Source organism: Lutra lutra, chromosome 5, assembly GCF_902655055.1.
Source record: "Lutra lutra chromosome 5, mLutLut1.2, whole genome shotgun sequence".
NCBI lineage: Eukaryota > Metazoa > Chordata > Mammalia > Carnivora > Mustelidae > Lutra > Lutra lutra.
In genome coordinates, this window is record NC_062282.1 from 108,752,124 (window position 1) to 108,766,760 (window position 14,637).

Below are 14,637 nucleotides of genomic sequence, written 5' to 3' on the forward strand. Positions count from 1 at the left end.
TAGAGGGGTGCCCAAGTAGAGGAATTGATTTTAGAAATAATAACAGTTTATCTGTAGTACTAGAGAAGGCAGAGTATGGGGTACAACTATAAGTAAATTGGAAGGTTTGTTGATGGGGAGATGTGGAACTTCTCTTTTGATTGTTCTTTCCTTGAGTTCAGCAACGTCATCTGAAAGAGTAGGGCAAAGATGTTGGAAGAGAGAGGATATGGTGTGAAATGATCTAGAATAACACTATTTAAATAGTGTTATTTAATACTTATTATATGCCACATACTGCCTTACATTTATTAACTCATTTAATTCTTAATAACACTAAAAGACAGATACTTTTATTATCCCTGTTTTACTGAGGGATAGCGCTTTAGTCCATTCAGGCTACTCTAACAAAATACTGTAGACTGGGTGGCATATAAATAAGAGAAATTTATTTCTTGTGGTTCTGGAGATTGGGAAGTCCAAGATCAAGGTTCTGGCAGATTTGGTATCCAGTAAGTGCTTGCTTCTTGTTTCTTTGACATCTGTCTTTGCTGTCACCTCAAGTAGAAGGGCCAAGGCAGCTCTTTGGGGGTTCTTTTTTATTTGTTTGTTTGTTTGTTTTTCCAGTTTTATTGAGATATAGCTAGCATATTGGGGTCTTTTTAGAAGGGCCCTAATTCCATTCATGAGAACTGCACCCTTCTGATTTAATCATCTCCCAAAGGCTCCAACTACTAGTAACATCACTGGGGAATAGGTTTCAATTTATGACCTTTGCCTCCTAATCTAAAAGTGCGGGAGGATAGTCTGACAAGACAATATAGGAATGTTGAACAGTTCTGAGGGCCCATTTGACACTGTAGTTAGAAAGCTACGTCAGTCAGTATGATTTTGTGCGTTCTTCAGATCCATCCAGTATAATGACTTAGTAGGTGGAGAGTTGATTTTAACAGAGCTGGCAGTAGAATCTAGTCAAGTCAATGTGATGGAGGAAGGGCAAGGGAGTTGAGAGTGATTGCAAGGGAAGGATTGCAGTGAACCATGAGACTGAAGCTGGAGGAGTAAAGAGCCAGGAATAGTCAGAACACTTCTGAAGACCTGGCCCTACCAGATAGGAGAAATTTCTATGAAGCTAAATAAGGTAGTTTTAGTACAGAAGTAGGTCAGTTGACCAATGAAGAGAACAGAGAGGCCTGCAAGAGATTCATGAATGTAGAATATTTTTAAATAACAGAGTTAGATTGTCAGATCAGTGTATAAAGGGAAGACTGATGGAGCTGTACAAAATCTGGTTACTCAGAGGAAATTGGGTCACCATGTCAAGCTAGAAACAAAATCAACTCCAGATAGATGGAGGACCTACATGTCAACAACAAAAATTTTAATTTCTTGATAGAAACAAAGATGAATATCTTCATGAACTTGGGAAAGGAAGATATTTCTGAACAGGATAGGGAGAAATGAATTACTGAATTACCTATAGTAAGGGATAAGGAAGGACTCAGCTGTATTGCTTAGGGACAGAATTTGGAATAACTGTGCTACGATAGTGTTTTTTGGAAGGTATTTTTAAAAGATTTTAAAATTTAACTTAGAGAGAGAGTCTTAAGCAGGCTCTAGACCTGGTACAAAGCCTGACACAGGACTTGATCTCACAACCGTGACATCATGACTTGAGCCCAAATCAAAAGTTGGATCCTTAACCAGCTGAGCCACCCAGGTGCCCCTCTTCTGAGTTTTAATAATTGCTTCATAAAGTTGTTCAGACTTTCTGTTACGTGTGAATATATGAATGCTTATATATGCTATTGGGAGGTTTTTAACTATGAATTCAGTTTCATTAGGAAATGTAATACTATTCAGGTTATTTATTCTGAGTGAGTTTTGGTAACATGTACCTTTCAAGGAAAGTGACCATTTTGTCTAAGTTGTCAAATATATGGCCATAAAGTTATTTTTAATATTCCTTTATAATCCTTTTAATATCTGTAGATTCATAGTGATGTCTCATCTTCCATTCCTGATACTGGTAAGTTGTGTCTTCCCTCTCTTTTTCTTGGTCAGCTAGAAATTTATTAATCTTGTTGATCTGTTCAAAGAACCAGCTTTTGCCTTAACTGATTTTCTCAATTTCTCAGTTTTCAGTTTTATTGATTTTTGGTCTTTTGTGTATTATTTACTTTCTTCTGCTTGCTTTGGATTTAAATTTTTGCTCCAGGTTTTCAAAGTGAAAGCTTAGGTCATTGATTTGAGACTTTTGTTCTTTTCTGGATATTTAATGGTATAAATATCTAAGCACTGCTTGAACCGCATGCCAGGAGTTTTGGTATGTTATAGTCTAATTTTTTGTTTTGTTTTGTTTAGTTTGTAGATTTTATTCATTCATTTGAAAGAGAAAGAGGAGCTGGAGCAAGAGGAGGGGCAGAATGAGAGGAACAGGCAGCCTCCCTGCTGAGGAGGGAGCCCAGCACATGTCTGATCCTAGGATCCTGAGATCATGACCTCAGCAAAGTCAAATTCTTAACCAACTGAGCTACCCAGGTGCCCCTGTTATATTCTAATTTTCATTTAATTCAAAACATTTGCTAACTACTCCTTAGAGCAATAGATTATTTAAAATTGTGTTTCTTAATTTCCAAATATTTGGGGACTTTCCAAATATTTGTGTTGTTCATTTCTAGTTTAATTCCATTATGATCTAAGAACAGATATTTTCTTTTACTTTAAAAAAATTTTGTTGAGGTTTGCTTTATACCCCAGAATATAGTCATACATGATGTATGTTCCATGTACACTGGAAAAGAAAATATCTTCTGCTGATATCGGGAAGAATGTTTTATAAGTGTTAATTAGCGCATAGTGGTTGATAGTGCAATTCAGGTCTTCTGTGTCCTGTGTTCAAGATGATAATAGTGATGAGAGGTGGGGGGGGGTGAGGATCATAGTTGGATGTTGGGTTATGGTTTATTTTACGTAGTGAGTTTAATTATTACATTATTATAAAAACAAAAAACAAGGCAAAAACCAATGGTTAGAATGCGTTATGAATGAAGGATTTTGATTACGCTGGCTAAGAAAAGGAAAAAAAAAAAGAAAAGATCTCATTTTTGTTTTTGGACCTTTGAGTTTTTCATTTCCTGATAAAGCATTTAGTACTTAATTTGAAGCCTGAAAAGAGAAGGAATTTTCTTTGACCTTGGGTCTAAATTTCTTAAAAGGGCCCTAAACAAGAATTGGGTTTAGGAATTAGAGGGGAGAAAAGAAGGCTGTCGTGGCTGAAGCATAGCAAGTCAACAAGATAATAGAGGCAGGTAAAGTTAGAGACTTGGACAGGACAGCTCAAGTCCAATGTGCAGGCCAGGATGAGGAGTTTGCACTTTATTCTGACTATGATGAGAAGCTAGCCATTGGAGAGCTTCAAGTAAGAGAGTGACAAGATCTGATCTACATTTTTTTTAAAAGATTTATTTATTTATTTATTTTAGAGAGGGAGCACATGCACAGAGCCTGCAGCAGGGAGCAGGCGGAAGGGCAAAGGACCAGGGAGAGAGTGGGAGAGAAACATATTCCCCACTGAGCTGGGAGCCCATTGCAGGGCTTGTAATGAGCCATTGCAAGGGCTCATGACCTTGAGTTCATGACCTGAACCAAAATCAACAGTTACACGCTTAAGTGACTGAGCCACCCGGGAGCCCTGATCTGACCTACATTTTTAAAATATCACTGTGCCTCCTCTGGAAGGGCACTATGAAGGGGCAAGAGAACACTTGGTTTATCCAAGGAGGGGACTGACACAATAGCGCTGTCTTGGGAGATGAAGAGATGTCATAAAATTCCCAGTATAATTTGGATGTAGATCGTGATGGAAAGAGCAACATCATTGACATCACCAGTACCACCATCTGTAAAAGGTTTTAAAAGCTATTTAGGTGCCAGGCATAGGACTTCACATGCCCAATTTTTTTTTAGTCTTCAAAACAACACCTGTGTGGTAGGTGCTATTTTTAGCGCTGTTTTACAGAGAGGAAACTGAAACTTAAAGAAGGTAACTTACTTAACCAGAACATGTTTGTTCATTTCCAGATTAGTTATAAAAGCATAATCTTGATTTTTAAGGAATTTAGAAAAAAATTGTAATGAATGTTAAGTAAATAAGGCACAAAATTAATGAAAATAATTTTCTACCCAACAAAGTACATTCTTCATATTACCTTAGGTAAAGGTAAAGGATACATTCTTCATATTACCTTATTGTTATTATAAGTTATAAGATGATATCTGTAGGTTGTTAGAGGTACGTGAAAACTGATAGACACTTTGTTATGAAAGAATTGTGTTTGGTAGTTCTTGAAATGTTGGGGAAGTAGGGATAAGAGGTAGAACAAGCGTTTCCCTTTTCTAGTATTTCCTTCTGAGTAGAAGGAGTTAAATTAGTATAACTCCTTATTTCTCTGCCAAGGTACCTATTCTGTGCCAGCTAAGGGTAACATCTGTGGTAAATTATGAAAAATAGTCTAGGTATGTTCAGCTTTTTTTCCCTTTTGGAGACCCAGCCTCTCCATAGAGCATACCTTTCCCGTTTCTTCTGTGGTAGGCCTTTCTTCCTTCTTGAGAGCCCATGATGCCATGATGACAGTCATGTCCATCTTCTGCGAGAGGGGTTTGGTTACAATACATTTTGTTCCTGAACTAAGCTTTGTCTGCTTTCTTGGCCTTTCACGGTAAAGAGGGGGGTGTTTTGGTTGCCACTAGTCTTACCCCTTGTTTTATTTCTCAGTTGATTTAGCACTCTGATGGGGCAGAGAGATATTATTGTTTAACTTATCTCAGAGTCCCCCCACCCCCCCCCCCGAAGAAAAAAGAAAGGTCTTCATAAATTAGATCAGTTGATGAGATTTAGGTCACAGATGATGCTGATTCTTTGTACTGTATGAGAGAGAAGTTAGCTTTTGGGCGAGAGCAGCCAAGGGTTTTAACAATGTTGACAATTTGTATTGGAGCATTTAGAATAGTTAGAAATTACTCCAACTGTTTTAACTATAAAGATTGAGGTATTAGTTGCTATGGAAATGAGACAAGTTAAAATAACAGCTTTAAGTGAGAAAGAAGCAGCAGTAAGAATAAGACCGAGGATTACATGCTCTGTAAAACTACTAGTGATGAATGTTGAGTGCTTCATTTTACCTGATTAAATTATTAAACACAATTTTTCCCTTATCGAAAATGAACAAGATTTCTTGTCCTCTCATTCTAGCTACTTTTGGTAGAACGAATATTTCTTCTCATATCTATTCCAAGGTGGAACTAAAGAAATATGTGTGTATTACCATATAAACTTAACAATATTCAGGCCTGGTCTTTAAAATCTTGTTATTATAATTAAACCTCTGTGTAGGATCTAGGGGGAATTGACAACACTGTTCTTTGATGCTCTTTGTGAAGTTCCTGGAAGGGAGTTATCATTTTAGTGTGCGTATTGAAAGTTATTCTCCAGGTATTCTCTAACTTGGCTGAGAACCAAACAAAAGAAAATAGGCTTTTATTTCTTCAGGGATCTTTGAGTTGTAATAAATGATAAGAAATGATAATTTTTCTCACTAGGAAAAGAAAGATAATTTCTTTCACTCAATGGAATATTAGGTTTAAAATCTCATTCCCTGGAGAGGTTTAAAGAACCTGGTATATGGGTCAGGTCAGTGTTCTCTGTGAGTTCACTGAGAATGAGCTGATCTTCAGTGATGAGGAGTGGCCAAGGGTCAGTCTTTCAGCTTTTGCATTCCATGATAAAATGAAATTTCACTAGGACTATTTCTAGATTATTTAAATGTGAGAATATGTAAGCTATTGTAATATAAATATTAAAAATCCTATAAAAGTAAGTGCATTTTTATATCACAAAAACATTATTGCTTAAAGGACTTTAAATAGGGTGAAATAGGATTTCCCTGCCTTAAAAGAAAAAAGAAGAAGAGAAAAGGAGTGAGGAACTAGAGGAAGAGAGGAAGAAAAGACATGAGGGGTTCTGGGTTTATATAAGTACAAAAAGGACAGGAGTAATTTTTCCACTGATTTCACTATTGGTCCTAGCGGTCATTACTGATTATTAAGATAACCCAAATGAATCTGTAACCATTTAATAGATATGGTCATTTTTCTTTCTTTCTTTTTTTTTTTTTTTAGATTTTATTTATTTATTTATTTGACAGAGAGAGCACAAGTAGGTAGAGCGGCAGGCAGAGGGAGAGGGAGAAGCAGGCTCTCCGCTGAGAGGGGAGTCCAACGCGGAACTCGATCCCAGGACTCTGGGATCATGACCTGAGCCGCAGGCAGCTACTTAACTGACTGAGCCACCCAGGTACCCTCATTTTTCATTTTTAAAGGAATGTTTATTCAATTTATTTAAACTCAAAAAAACAAAAACAGAAAAACCCAGTTTACCCATTTTTCCCATCCTCCACTATCCTGTGCCCCTGGTAACCACCAGTCTGTTCTCTGTATTTATGAGTTTGGTTGTTTTGTTTTCTTTTTTACATTCCATATATAAGAGAGATTATATGTATTTGTCTTTCTCTTATATATTTCACTTTGCTTAATGCCCTTGAGGTCCATCCCTGTTGATGCAAATTGAAAGATTTCATTCTTTTTTATAGCCAAATAATATTCCATTATGAATAATATTCCATATAAATATAATTTATTTATCCATTTATTCATCATAGTTAATCACATTCCAACAACAAATATATAGAAACATACATAGATGTAAATTAGATGCCTGCCCCTTAGGTCAAGGTTTTAATATAAACAGGTGAGCTTCCCTCACTGTAAGTCTGGATGTGATCAGCTGCCTCTGAGCTGGGCCCTGGGATGAGTGATCTGAGAGAAAGAGCCCTTCTAGGGGCATTTCTTAGATCACTACTGTCTTGTGGGTTTTGAACATGAACCCGCTGGTTTTCAAAATTGGATGTTTTGGGAGCTCATCTCTCAAGTACATGTCTTAAAGGTTAAGGTGTCCAATGTGGAATTCAAACTCTCCAGTGCTCAAGAAGAAGCTCTGGGTTTGAGTTCCCCGCAGTTGTGGGTTGCCACACCTGGAGTGGTGTCCCGGCCTCTACTACACACTTAAATGATTTGGTTTTCTTCTAATTTGCCTGATGTGTAATCATCATTCAGCCAGCCTTTATGTTTTTTTAAATAGGAACTTGTTCCATGTGTAGTGGTAGACTCAGCATGTCTGTGGACTCAGCATGTCTGCAAGTTGAGGATCTTAGAACATAACCATTTTAAAACCAGAACTCTGCTCTGAGTATCATTTTTCATAGTATGGAATGTGCATCTGCCAACCAGTGTTTAAAATTTACTTGGACAGGTTTTTTTAAGTTAAAATTTCCAATGATATTAAAATTTACTCAGTTTTTTTTTTTAAAGATTTTATTTATTTATTTGACAGAGATCACAAGTAGGCAGAGAGGCAGGCAGAGAGGAAGGAAGCAGGCTCCCTGCCGAGCAGAGAGCCCGATGTAGGGCTCGATCCTAGGACCCTGAGACCATGACCTGAGCTGAAGGCAGAGGCTTTAACCCACTGAGCCACCCAGGCGCCACACTTAGACAGGTTTTAAGTTAAAATTTCCAAACTTAACTTTAACTATTTAGCAGACAACATCTTGGATTTGTAGCCAGTAGCTACATACAGTGCTGTCTTTGAAACTAAGTGTGCTGATTAATTTTTGTCCAATCAATTTTGCACTAACTATAAATGATGGCCTGATCTGTAGGGCAGCATCAAAAATAGCACATATCCTCAATATGAGTTTTACTTCAGTGAGTTAAAACTCAGTCTCTCTTGAGGTGGGGAATGTGGGACCTGCATGTTCCTAGTGAGCATTTTTGAGATTGTTGGAGGCCTTTTCTTCCTTAGGACCCAGATCTGTTAGGTTTTCCCTAATACTTAAACCCTCCTTTCTAATCCATGCCTCTAATTATCACACTAAATTTGGTACTTAGCATACCCTTCTAATAAAGTTTCTTTTGCACTATAACTAACAGAAACCCATTTCAGGCTGTGTTAAGAACAAAAGCCAAGTTACTGGAAGGACACTGGGATAAGTGACAGACTTCAGCCGCAAGAGATACATACTGACCTCATGAGAGAGTAGAATCAGGAATTGGAAAACAGCTTCATACTCTTCCAAAGAGTTAGTCATGTCTCATCTCTTGTCTCTTTATTATATACCTGCCTCCCTCTACCCCTCAGCCATTGCTTGGAGTAGAGGGGTGACCCAAATCAGTGGAGGTCACAGGATTGCTATGTGAAACATCCCTAAGATGTTTGCACTGGCAGTTTATGCTCACATTTCTGTACACCACGGGGCTAGGAGCCTCACGGCGGGAGGAGTGGGTCTTTTTCATCTTATATTCCTGGCATGTAGCATATGGCAATGAATATTTGTCTAATGGACCAATTTATGAAAGAGTAGGACTCTTATCTCAGTTTAGCTTGAGAACCAAGAACATAAATATATGCCACTAATTTGGTATATTATTTGTGTTCTAAAAAGCCAAAGGGGCATCAAAAGTAAGAAAAATTAACATTTAAATCAAAAGCACTTATAAGTATTTCATTTACTAACCCGATTCTAATCAACTCAGAAATTGATTTGATGAAAATTAGTAGAAGTCATGGCAGCAATTAGGCTCTGAACTTAATAAAGCATCTGTATTAGTCTGGATTCTCCAGAGAAAACCAAATATATATATATTTTTTTTTTTTCATGTATGGATGTATGAAATTAATGTTAATTAATCCTATATATGATTTATTACAGAAATTGACTTATGCAGTTAATGGAGGCTGAGAAATTCTAGTATCTGTTGTCACCAAGCTGGAGACCCAGGAGAGCCAATGGTATAGTTCCAGTCTTAGTGAGTCTGAAGGCCAGAGAAGGCTTCCCTGCTCCAAGACAGGTAGAGAAAGAGAAGTCTCTCTTACTGCACTTTTTTATTCTTTTCAGACCTTTAGAGGATTGGATGAGGCCCACTCATATTAGGGAAGGTGATCTGTTTTATTCAGTCTACTGATACAAATATTAATCTCACTTAGGAACACAATCAGAGACACAGCCAGAATAGTGTTTAACCAAACACTTGGGCACCTTGTGTCCCAGTCAAGTTGACATGCATTAACAGAGTCACACACCCAGAAGTACATAGTCTGGTATTTTGCTAATGAACTGATGTAACTTGGATTTTGTATATTTGTGTTTTCAAGATATGGAATTTGATGAAATACCTGTATTAGTTGATTTTCTAGTACTAAATATTTAGTCCTGGGAGTCACAACCATGTGAGATGAAGTGAGAATTTTCACAGGCTTATTCGTTATCCTATACACTTTATTGAGCATCATCTAGGACCAGCAGAACCTGAGGCTCTAGGTGTACCACTAGTTAGATGCAGTCCCTGCTGCCTTGGAGCAGACCTTCCAGTGAAGAAACACACTGTAAATAGGTAACAAGAAAATAAATGTCCCATACAAAGGTGATCTATGTTATGATGAGGGTGAACAGAATGCAAGGAGGGTTAGGAGAGTATGAGGCGATCTCTACAGATGGAACAATATGTATAGTTACTGAGGTGCAAAAAAGTTAGCATTTGGAGGGTGCTGAGCAAAATCCAAGCCAGTGTGCTGGAACATGGTTTGGGGAAGGGTTGACATAAAATGAAGTAATAGAAACCAGCAAGGGCCAGATCATGCAGGGCTTTGAAGGAGGTGGATGGATTTGGATTTTGACTCCCTGCGTGAAGACCATTGTGATTGATAGGAACATTTGACTATAGTAACTTTGGGTCTGAGAGCATTTAGATGATTAGAGACTGTAGTCTGGCAAATGCTAGTTATTCCTTCAGGCAAATATTATAATTAAGTTAGAGCCATTTTTTTTTCCTTACGATAATACAATTCTATATGGTCACATATGATATTGGGAAGATAGATCTGTGATAGTCAAATTTTCAGGTAACAGTAATATATCGTAAATCAAAACATGAAGCAAACACAAGGTATTTTCAGTTGAAAAGAAGGCAGCACGGATGGACAATCTCCTGTTCTCTCAAGAAAATTGTTGGGATATTATCCACACCCCTCTGAATTTTCTGCCTATCTTATGCGTGAGTCACTAACCTTTTTGTTTTGGAATATCTTTAGGATATATGTATAGTGAATGGCCTTGAAAGGTAGAAATAGTGTCTTTCTCTTACATAGGGCAGGTTTACTTATAGCCTTGGAAACTCAAGGTTTCTCCTGAAATGAAATCCACTGTGTGTACAAGCATCCACGCAGGTCCAGTGGGATTGCTCTGTGAGCATGAGAAATTGACACAATATACTGTTGCTCATGCTGCTTGCTTCTGTGGTGAGGAATAAAGTTCTTTGTCTCTGACCCTGAAGTCTTGTGTCTTCTGCCAACATCCTTGAAACTGGCAGCTACCTCGTTAGCTTATCAGGTAAAACGTCAGACCCGTCACAGTTCTGGACAGGGACTCTTCTGCCATCTAAGCAGGGAGGTGTAGTGCCAGGCAGGTGATATCCTAGCGCTTTGCAGCCTGCAAGTTATCGCATTAACATTTTTGTCACTGCTTTTCTCCTCTAAAGTCACAAGATGAGCTATTCTCTGACAACCACATCTTAAGTGTGACTTCTATTTTAAAATACATGTGTGAAACCTACTAGCTACTAATTATTTTACCTTAAATATTCTTAACCAAGTGGAAGAAAATGTCAACAACAGAAAGATTGCTATGTTGAAATTTTAGGATTATTGAGTCATAAAATATATTAAAATGAAAATGATTTAAAGTTAAAAATCTTGTATCCATTTGTATGCCTGAAAATATAACTGAGGCATATGTCCATGGAAGGATTGTCACATGGTAAGCTCTGAGGAGCTTCCACTCTGGCTTCTGAGTCTTAACAGTATCATAATTATCACAGTGCAGTATCTTCATGGGCTTGGCTTCCTACCTTCCCCGACCAGAAATTTGGGGAGCAACGGGTCAGGCAGTGCTGCTGCTGCTGCCATGGGACACCATGAGGTACTGCTCTGGCGGCTGGAGGATTTGTTTTATATATGCACCGTCCGGTACAATGACCCCTAGCCACAGGTGGTTACTGACCACTTGAAATTCTGGTTAGATCGACATGAGATGTGTGTAAGTGTAAATTATATACCAGATTTCAGACGTAGAGCCGAAAAAGAAGATAGAATATCTCGTTAATAATTATGTTTGAAATAATATTTAAGGATGTCAGGTTAAAGAAAAAATAGTAAAACTAATTTCACCTGTTGACTTGAACTTCTCTCAGTGTGGTGGCTACTAGAAAATTTTAAATTACATACGTGGCTGTCATTATCTTTCTGTTGAACAGTGCGATTCTAAATCCTTGCCACTCACAGAACAGTCGGCAGGCCAGCAGCTGCAGCTGTCATGTGAAAGCTTGTGAGAAACAAAGAAGCTCTCGCCCTGCTCCAGACCTACTGGATCAGAATTTGCATTTTAACAAAATCTCCTGTGATTTGTATGCATGTTAAAATTTGAGTAGCACAAAGCTCTAAGACTGGGATTGCCAGATTTAGCAAATAAAAATATAAGTTGTCCAGTTAAATTTAATTTTGGATAAACAACAAATGATTTTTTTTTGTATAATGTGTCTAAATATTGCATGAAACATACTTATTATTAAAATTTTTGCTTTTTTGAAATTCACATGTTACTGGGTGTCTTATATTTTATTTGGCAAACCTGCCCAAGACTAAACTCCTCCATTCCAAACCTGTCTTGCTACCTGAAATTCCACATAATCACGAAAAAGGCAGAAAGGCAAAAGACATGAGAAGTGGAAGTAAAATGAAAGAACAGAGAAGAAAAGGAAATATGATGGGAAGTAGGAATAAGATAGGCATGGAAAGGCCGCCTTGATAGTGGTGACCTTTTCTATTTCATAATATTTCTTAGCATCTTCCTTCGTTATTTCTCCATCTCCATTTCCACCCCCTCCCCCCCAGTTCCTAGTCATTGTGCTTTCATCTTCTCTTCTCATTTTCTGTAGGGTTCCTTAGAGCTATGTTAGAAGATGCTGTGTGTGCAAAGTAGATAGTAAGGAAGGGGAGTATGTCCTTAGGGTCAAGTCCCCAGACTTCCTATAATCAATCAGCTCTGAAATGTCACTTACAGATAGCCCCTTTCAGCTACCAGTACTTTGCCATTAAAGAGATCAAGGTTCTTAAGTGCCAAAAATGCTAATGCTTTTGTTTTGGAGAATTTTCTTTATTGTGGCATTTTAATTGTATTTTTTTTTAAATAATTATTTTTTTTAAAGATTTTATTTATTTATTTGTCAGAGAGAGAGAGAGAGAGAGCGAGCACAGGCAGACAGAGTGGCAGGCAGAAGCAGAGGGAGAAGCAGGCTCCCCATAGAAGAAGGAGCCCGATGTGGGACTCGATCCCAGGACACTGGAATCATGACCTGAGCCGAAGGCAGCGGCTTAACCAACTGAGCCACCCAGGTGTCCCTTAATTGTATTTTTTTAAAAAGATTTTATTTATTTATTTGTCAGAGAGAGAAAGAGAGAGTGAGCACAGGCAGACAGAATGGCAGGCAGAGGCAGAGGGAGAAGCAGGCTCCCTGCCGAGCAAGGAGCCTGATGTGGGACTTGATTCCAGGATGCTGGGATCATGACCTGAGCCGAAGGCAGCCACTTAACCAACTGAGCCACCCAGATGTCCCTTTAATTGTATTTTTAATTTTATTTTATTTTTAAAGATTTTGTTTATTTATTTGACAGAGAGAGAGAGAGAGATCACAAGTGGGCAGAGAGGCAGGCAGAGAAAGGGAGAAGCAGGCTCCCTGCTAAGCAAAAAGCCCGATGTGGGCCTTGATCCCAGGACCCTGAGATCATGACCTGAGCTGAAGGCAGAGGCCTAACCCACTGAGCCACCCAGGCACCCCTAATTGTATATTTTAAAGCCAAATAACTCTTTGGGATTTTGTTGTTTGGTTTGTGTTTTTGCATACATTTTAGGTGGCAGAGGAGTGAGAGTGAAGGCTGGTAAGGAGGGAATAACAATAGATAGTCTTTATTTAGCTAGGCATTGAAGTAAGAAAAGGCTTTCCTCTATTATATTTATTTATTTAAAATTTTATTTTATTGTGTTAAGAACACTTAACATGAGATCCACCCTCTTAACAAATTTCTAAGTGTATAATACTGCACTGTTAACCATAGGTGTGCTCTTATACAGCTGATCTCTAGAATTTATTAGTTTTGCCTAACTGAAACTTTATGCCCATTAATTGGTAACTTCCTATTTTCTCCTCCCTCCCCTGCTGCCCAACCCCTGGTAACCACCATTTCTCTCTTTGATTCTATGCTATGCCTATTCTAGATGCCTCATATAAATGGAATCATGTGGCATTTGTGACTGGCTTATTTCAATAATAATAATGTCCTCAGGGTTCATCCATGTTGTCACATATTGCAGAATTTCCTTTTTTTTTTTTTAAAGGCTGAGTAATTTTCCTTCGTGTGTGTATACCATATATTCTTTATCCATTCATCCATCTACAGACACTTGGATTGTTTTTACATCTTGGCTGTTGTGAATATCAGTGCTGTAGTGCACTAATACTTCTTTGAAATCCTGATTCCAAGTATTTTGGGTAAATACCCATACATGCAATTGCTGGATCATATGGTAGCTCTATTTTTAATATTTTGAGGCATCTCCATATTGTTTTCCACAGCAACTGTACTATTTTGTATTCCTACCAACAGGGTACAAGGATTCCAGTTTCTTTACATCTTTGCCAACACTTGTCTGTTCATTTGTTCTTTCTTACCTTCTTTCTTTCTTACCTTCTCCTCTTCTTCTTTGTCTTCGTCTTCATCTTCCTCTTCTTCTTCTTCTTCTTCTTTTTATAATAGCCATCTTGACAGGTGTTAGGTGATACCTCTTTATGGTTGTGATTCACATTGCTGTGGTGATGAGTGACATCGAGCACCCCCCCCCCTTTTTTTTCTTAAAGATTTTACTCATTTATTTGACAGAGAGACACAGCGAGAGAGGGAGCACAAGCAGGGGGAGTGGGAGGGGGAAAAGCAGTCTTCCCACCAAGCAGAGAGCCCAATCCGGGGCTCTATCTTAGGACCCTGGGATCATGACCTGAGCCAAAGGCAGATGCTTAATGACTGAGCCACCCAGGTGCCCCTGAGCACCCTTTTATATATATGTTGGTCATGTGTATGTCATCTTTGGAGAAATGTCTTTTCAAATCTTTAGCTCATTTTTAACTTAAGTAATTTGTGTTCTGTATGCTACTGAGTTGTAAGAGTACCTTACATATTTTGGAAATTAAAGATTTGTTAGATGTATGTTTTCCAAATACTTTCTCTTATTCTGTGGATTGCCTTTTACTATTGTTTCCTTTGCTCTACAGAAGCTTTTTAGTCTGATGTAGTTCCATTATTTTTGCTTTTATTGTCTGTACTTTGGTGTCATATCCATGAAACCATTGCCAAGAACAGTGTCGTGAAACTTTTCCCTATGCTTTCTTCTTCTTTTTTCTTTTTAAAGAATTTATTTATTTATTTGACAGAAAGAG